This window comes from Atta cephalotes, assembly GCF_000143395.1.
Source record: "Atta cephalotes unplaced genomic scaffold scaffold00008, whole genome shotgun sequence".
NCBI classification, from domain to species: Eukaryota; Metazoa; Arthropoda; class Insecta; order Hymenoptera; family Formicidae; genus Atta; species Atta cephalotes.
This window is the reverse complement of record NW_012130072.1, coordinates 5891720-5900266: the sequence shown is the minus strand read 5'-3', so window position 1 is coordinate 5900266 and position 8547 is coordinate 5891720.

Below are 8547 nucleotides of genomic sequence, written 5' to 3'. Positions count from 1 at the left end.
ATATATATATATATATACAACCAAAGGTAAAGCGAATATAATGATCAAAGATTTCTCTTCATTTTTATTTTTCCGTTTTGAATTATAAAGTACAAATAACTTTCATTCTTTTGATTCAAAATAATTTATATTTCAAATCAAAAGATTGAAAATATTTTGTATTTTGTAATTCAATAATACTGATTAAGATTGACAGTATTTTGTATTTTAAATACTTCAATGATATTTTGCCTAGTTCTGCTCGCATATTTACATATTTTTTATATTTCTGCAATGTTGCAAATGAAACTAAAGAGGATGTTGTACCAACATCACCAAAAGATTTTACAAACATTTCCGTAATATTTCAGAAACGTTTCTTACAGACAGAAGCGGACATTTTGATGTTGCCGCAATCTTGCAGAGACTTCTCAGAAACATTATGCAATAGTTTCAATATTATATATATTTGTGCAACATTATAGAAATCCTTCTATGCTATTAGGGTCGATACAATCAACGCGCACAGCCACTGATTCTGATTCGGATTAGCTCTATGCAACGATTCTCGCAGAAAAATAATAATAATAAAAAAATAATAAAGAAAAATAAAATAAAAATAAATAATTTAAGGTGATGCCTGAACGTCAGCGCCTACACGCATGTTACCCGCCCGCACGAGTCGGGAGAACTCAGGATCCACTCGGCTTATCCGCGACAAAATGACGGATGAAAAACATTGCTGCACATGCGCATGGATAGAAATACGGTCAAAATAGCTATAATCTAGAATAATCTAGATGTAATTTGTATACCATAGCAAAGACTAACGTGACTCAGTTTTAGGATAAAATTAGCATATGACAGCTAATGATCAAACGGACACATGTGTTCATTTATGCGGCTCTAAAATTATTACTTAATGATCTATGCATAATTCTGTAATCAGCATATTTATGAATTTACGTGTTCGCGTTAGTATACTTATACATATATGTATTATAAATTGTAGTAAGTTGTAATGATTAATTAATTTTTAAATTTGATCTAATATTAGTGAGGCGGAGCTTTTGAGTTATTATAGATTTAATTCCAGTTGAAGCAAAAATTATTTTTTAATTCTATTATCAATATTTTTACATAATTTTAAAGTAAAAAATTAACTTTAATCGAATATTAATTACATATGAATAACATTCTCCGTTTATTAATTTATCTTTATTATAGAGTGCACTGCTATAATATGTAGTGTGACCACTTCTTTATAACAATACTTGTCAAAATGGATATGACATCGTTTTCAAAACCTAAAAATATCATCCTATTTTTGCTGCTATAATGTTATTGAAACGTTATAATGATATTGTGAAAGTTGTGATAAACAAGAATACTGCGGTTTAAGCTGCAACAACATCATTGCAGACTTTTTAAAGCTTCATGTGCTACTTAATGTATAATTGCACCCTATCTGCAAAGAATTAATTACAATGAAATGTTGCATAAATAATTTTAAACACTTAAAGTATATTTATACAAAGGAATTAAAACTTTTATTATTATCTTTTAGATTTCATATTACAACAAATAAAAATTAATAACAATTAACAAATAAAAAAATAAATTAGGAAAATGTATTATTCAATAAAAATAGTATATTATAAATCCAACTTTCCATGTGTAGATAATTTATTTAAATATTAACACCATTTGTGAGAAAATGAGTATGATACATCCTTAAAAATCTGATATGATAAAAGGTATCAAAGAAGAAAAAAACAAAGAAGTACATTAAAGTAAATTTAATTTATTCGAGCTAATTATTTTTTTTCGGACCACTATGGCGTTTATTAGTAGGATCCGCTTAGAAGCTAGATTTGTGAAGTCCTAAACGTATGAGAATTCTATTTCTAATCGTACATCATATAAATAGCTTAAATTTATTTTATCAATTTGTTGTTCTTGTTAAATCTCATACGTTAGGTTTCAATAATCTCGCATTTCCAATTAAAAATCAAGAGTTAATAATTAATAACATTAGGTACGTATATCTATTAACAATAGTAAGATCCATCCACACCGCCAGGCACGCTTTATACAGCGGCAGTAATTAATGGTTGTGATTTAACATACACGTCACCGGTTTTTATTTTATAAATCGTAGAAAACTTGATTCTAATAACAAATGAGCGTATCGTAAAGAATCGTGGAACGTGATTATTAACAAAAAAAAATGAAAAAACTTTATCGAGTTCGATAAAGTCATTTGCTATGTTTGAGCCACGAGACAAGTGAGATACAGTATTGCGATAATTATAGAAAACGGTAACTCATTGGATCGATGTTCTCGCAAGTTCGTGACTTCTATTAACGCTATCCATTAAACACCAAGTAAAGGAAACATAACATTAATGTTATAATTTCACATTCAACAGTATAAATATAACACACGTTTACGAAACTGTTACATTATTGGCTGTGAAATTACAATATTAATGTTATGATCTTGTTACTTTGTGTTTATAGATTTTAGTTCAAGAAAAATAAACATTTCAGTCTTTAGCATATGTATATCAAATCAAGCAGTTCTCTAGTAAAATATGCCCATAGAAAGAGTTGTTGCTCTCCATTTTCTTCTTTTGTTACAATTATAATTTGCAATTTACGTATTTATTTTTAGTATTTATAGCACATTATTTCATGATGTTTTACAAACAACTTCATTCGATATAAATTTTATCTCACATTATATCTCGTTTGTATAAGTTGAAACTCTCTGATTTATTATTTCTTTATTTTTATAACGTTACAAGCCGTTAACACATTTCGCAAATTTCTTTTATTTCGAGATAAAAATCTTTAACAGCAACAACCTTCTGTGACACTATATTTATTGCGATATATTTGAGAGTAAATGGAAAAATAGAGGAGACGCGACATACCCAATTACAAATAATCAAAGTTAAAACGGTATCATTCATTAACTCAATCACCCTGCTGTTACAAAAATTACAAGTGCGCATTCTATCCATATATAAGTTTTTTCGATGAACATTTACACCATTATGTACAGAGTATTATACAATAAAATGGGAAACACAGAGAATAGAAATTGTGATATAGCAATAATGAAACGATGAACTTATCCTCGCTAGTATTACTAATAGATATTTTTTTTAACATATTTATAAAAGAAACAAAGAATTGCGTCTAGAAGCAATTTAATTTGGAAGCTTTTATATTCTCTTCTTTATTACGCATTTTCATTTGCATCAACATAAAAAAAATAATAAATTATTTAGACAACAATAAAACAAAAAAAATAAACGAATTTGTCAAATTATTACAATTACAAATTTAGAAATTTACTAATAATGCTCAAAGCTGATTAAATATCCGAATTTTGTATAATATTGTACATTCAACGCAATTGTAAGAGCTAATCTTTTAAAATATAATATAACTCTGCAAAAGAACAAACAACACAAAAAAGAATAGAACAATAATTAATTACAAATAAAATATCGCAATTATTATTAGAGACTTGTTTAATTATATAGAGAAAAATAAATAGAATAAGAGCTCTTTGTTTGGAGGTTGCAAAAATATTGAAAATTTGCAATATCTTCTCCAAACCATCCAAACAAATGGAAAATATTTTTGGTCTATAAACCTTTAGCAATCGCTAATTAACTTATTTATATAATATTTATATAATATAATGCATAGTATTATATTGATTAAAAAATCGCACTATTCTGATTAAATTATTACAAAAACCACTTTTTAATTATAAAATTCAGAACAGTTTTCGATACTCTTTTTCTAATCTAATATTGTTTAATTTTTTAATTGCATTATGCTTTATAAAAAACATATTCTTTTTCTGTGAATATAAAAAAGAAAATGGAATTTTTTGCAATATTTGTGATATTTTAAATTAATTATTTATAAAATATGACAAATAATTTACATTAATATACAATTATTACATTTCATATTATAGAAATAAAACATTTGCAAAGATAAATTTTATGCAGTTGCATTACACAGCAGATAGAGTATAAATACCACAATTAACATTATTCATAACAATTCATCAAAATTTTCTGACTGACTTTAAAATGGAATATCTTTAAAATATATATAGTTTTGTTTAATAAATCATTACATATACTCAATATGACATCAGAACAATGCGATTTTCTTCGATAACAAGATTTCTTCTTTCCACCGGTAATTGTTGTAAACACTGGTATCGCCTAAAGCGTAAAACAAAATAGACGGTAAATCGCCTTTAAAGGTACAAGTTTCTTCCTTCTAGTGGAATTAACGCTGGCATTAAATGCCACCTGTGCAACGTTTTCTTCTAATTTATTGTTATTCTTTTGTACAAGTGTGTGGGATGGGTTCAAACAATACGGAGCAGAAAAAGGGTGCAGAAGATGAAATATTATTTGGCAGTTCGGCATTTGTCAGATGTAAGTCAGACTGTTCGACGGTTCAGCGACCCAGTTACAATCTCGATAATTCAATTGACATTAAGATGAATTCGGGAGTGACGTTCATTTATCATTGCCTGGAAATATAGTTGGCAATGGCTATGTGCAGAGGAAGAAAAATATCTTTTCGTTTCAGTAAATTCAAATTTTTAATCCATCAAGTTAATATATATAAAATTTAAATTAATTTATCAATTCTTATATTAAATGTATTTTTTATTAAAAACATGTAAAAAAAATTGATCTAAAATTCTTCTACTAATATGTCTTTTAATTTCTTAATGTCCATCAAGTACTTATTTTGCTTGCAATTAGTAATAATGCACAAGAATTTACAGCAAAGATATTTTTCCTCATTTGGGAGCGAATATAAATGAGAATATAATGTATATTGTTATCTTGTCTCTGTTGTTTTAATTAATACTCAGTCAGATATTGGCACAGAGAATTGTACTAACAGTATGGAAATAGTTATAGGGGAGACATCAATCGAGCTTGCGGTATTACGCTGATAGGTTACAGAACCGCAAAGCTTCACTGATATATAGACTATATTATTTATGTATGATAAATTAACTTATATTGTAACAGGAATGTATGAAAAGTGAAAACAAATGAAGAAATGTAAAGCTGTCGTTTCTTTATAATGATAATTTGTTAAAACTCGCATGAAGTATTGCTATCAATTTATCTTATAGCAAAAATATTCCAAAATCTTGATTATTAATTGTAATCAAGAAGTTAAAAATTTTCTCAAGAATAAAAATATTTATTTAAAATCGTATCGCAAGGAAAAAATTTAGAACATGTAGAAATACCTAAACAGCTCTAAGCTCAGTCTTTTTTCTATTTTCTAAATAACAAAAAATACGAAACAAATAATTATTAAATTAATCAAAATGTGAGTTTTTAAATTAATTCCGATAACAAAATATAAATAAATGTTAAACATAGTTCTCTTAGAAGAATAAGGTTACAATAGCAATAAAAACAAGTAAAAATTTTTGATGCAATACTTATCAAAAGTCTGTTTCACAAAAAATTAAATTCAAAACATTACAAAATTTATCTTATAATTTTGTCAATTAAAAGCAATTTAAAGATTAAATTTTAATGATAAATTATATAAAAAATTAAATAAAACTATTTTGAAAGTTAATATTAAGATTTCGATTAACTTGAAGATAAGGGTAAATGTCTTCAATCTTAATTACGTATTATTTACTAATCAATCGTAGATTCTCAGTCTTTCAGCAAATTGCAATACGTGTGTAACGTCACTCCAGAATAAATGAATCGTATTTACGTCTTCGTATTCATCGTTTTCGTCTTATCTTCGACTTTTTTAATAAAAGACATTTGTCTGTAGTTGCTAATGTAAAAAATTAATTTTTAAAAATATTCTGTTTATCTTCAACGCATGTACCTATTGCATTATTACAGTGCTGGTTAATCTTAATTTGCGACATTTATTAAACACATTTATTAAACAATTATGTTTAAAATTGTTCCCATAATGTTTCAACATTGAAAAATTTTATTCAACTGAGGTAGTAAAAGATGATTTGTTGTTATTTTAGAATAAGAATGTTAAACAACATTTTTTAATTAATTAAATAAAAAATATTTACATAATTTGTGTTATAAATATATCTTGGTATCAATCTGATGTTATTTTTATCATTTAATGTCATTTTGACATTAAGGAAATATAAAGAAATTATGTTAAAGAAATATAAATACTCATTTTTAATATTAAATAAAAATTTAATTTAATATTATTTGAATAAAAATGCTAATAAATATTTTATTTAAATTGTTGGTATTGATAAATTTTAATTCTGAGAAAATATAAAAAGTTTTTGTTATAATTATTCATAATTTGCTCTTATTAAAGAAAAAATTCTCCTATGAAATTATCTCTAATAAAATATATCGTTTAAATTGAATTATGTCACAAATTAAGAACTATCAACATTGATTTATATATATAAAGAATTAATAAGTATAGTGCCATCGTTATATAACTGGGTCGGAACGTTGCGATCATGTAAAAACGAAAGAGGAAAATTAGAAAAACATTCAATCGACGTCATCGGTATAAAATAATATAAAAATATGATTATGTATTCAAGATAAAGGATTCTCCGTTATTTTGTCTATAGTATAATAATAATTGTAATCTCGTAAACTTTTACGTTGACTATTGGATGACGAAGATTCTTATTTTCCTGTTTTCTTGTATTCTATCGCACGCTTTGCTCGCTTACTATCTTTCATTCCAAATTAATCATATTTCTTTTTTATTTTGTCAAAGAAATACACTATACACTATCGATATAATCCATTATTCATTGAAGAAAAGAAGAATCCGTTTACAGATAAATAAAACGATTTCTCCCGTTCTTCGATGAAACTCATAATTATGTTTCAAGGAGAGACATCCCATACGCATACTCGTCGCATTCTTATCTCACGGTATATCAAAGTTATATATTTACCTCAAGCACTACGATTGCTTTTTAATCCATCGAAATACAGCGCGTAGATGTAAATTCATCTGAAGATTTTTATGTTCGGAGTTTTTAATTGAAGAAAGTTTATAAAACAGCATTTGACAAATGGATGAATTTCTTCAACATCTGTTTAACGTAACCTGAATAGATAGAAATTATTTAAAGAGCACTTGGACATAGTAGAGCCAGAAGAAACCAACTTGAAAATATTGTTTCTTTATTTAATTTTTCTTAAAAATGTTATTATTCTCTTATATACATAATCTTATATTATCTTACACTTACTGTTAAGAACTACATTTTAATATTAAACTTTTTTAATATTTCTTTTGGTTTAATCATATGCAGAAAATTTGTCTACGGCATTCTCCATTGTTAAAAAGATCGCATTATTAAAAATGAAGTAAGAAACACGTTTAAGAAGTTATCTCAAAAGTTTACAATTATATTTTGTTAGAATCAGTTGATTTCTTCTTAACTACATGCGTCCTTCTGATATACACAATCGATCCCATCTTTGCTGCATTTCGTACTTTACTTTATTCCGCGAAAAAATACCCGAAAATATAAATTTTCCAATGATTCTCTTTTTTTTATCAAATTTGTTTTTCACTTTTTCTCTCCTTCTTGTACCAATTTTAGTTCAATTTACACGTTTCTACATTTTCACACGTCTTTCTCATACCCTCTTGCGTTTTTCTTCACGATATACATGTGCTTTTGAGCTTAATATCAACCTCAATTTCAATGTCAGCTTTCCTACATTACAAAGAAAACACATTTCAAAAACCTCGCGTATTCTTACGCTTACTTTTCGCATGATCTCGCAAAAATATTCATCTTGAGCAAAACATTCGTATGTATCTACTATATTAAGAGTATACGTATAGGGTCGACAAATAAAACCGGACGATGTGCCAAAATTTCACGACATCTCACACACTGGAGGAAAGGTGAGCATTCTTGTTAACAATTCATTCCGACTGTGAATTTTGTCAGTGAATGCAAAAACATTCACTAGAGAATTTCTCGACGAGAAAGTTCGCCTTATTCAAATTATCACTATTGGATACGTCAACATTAATCATAGTCTCGGTTGTCCGGTTTTCCTATCTACCCTGTATAAACATTTTTATCAATTCGGCACTTTTTTCAGAAGAATAAAAATAAAAAGACATGTATTTTTTTTGTATAACATAATATATGGTATATATAGGCTATACCACATATGTAATCGTAATTTTTGCACTAAAATAGGAAATTTTTACGATAACACTTTAGAAATGAAATTAAAAAAATGTTGTCCTGTGTGCCTTTCTTCGCTTATAATCTGCCAACACATCCAATCGGAGCTGAATTGATACGTTTAAATCTTGCGCGACATCCTGATTACTTCCGGCTAATCGATATACTTTGCACGAACATAGTGATCATTTCACTGAGGTAACTTGTTTATAAGATCATCTAAACAATAGATAGTTCGGTTAATCGACTCGACTATTCTAAGATAACAGGAATATATATATTAGTAGTAAAAAGAAATACATTATTTT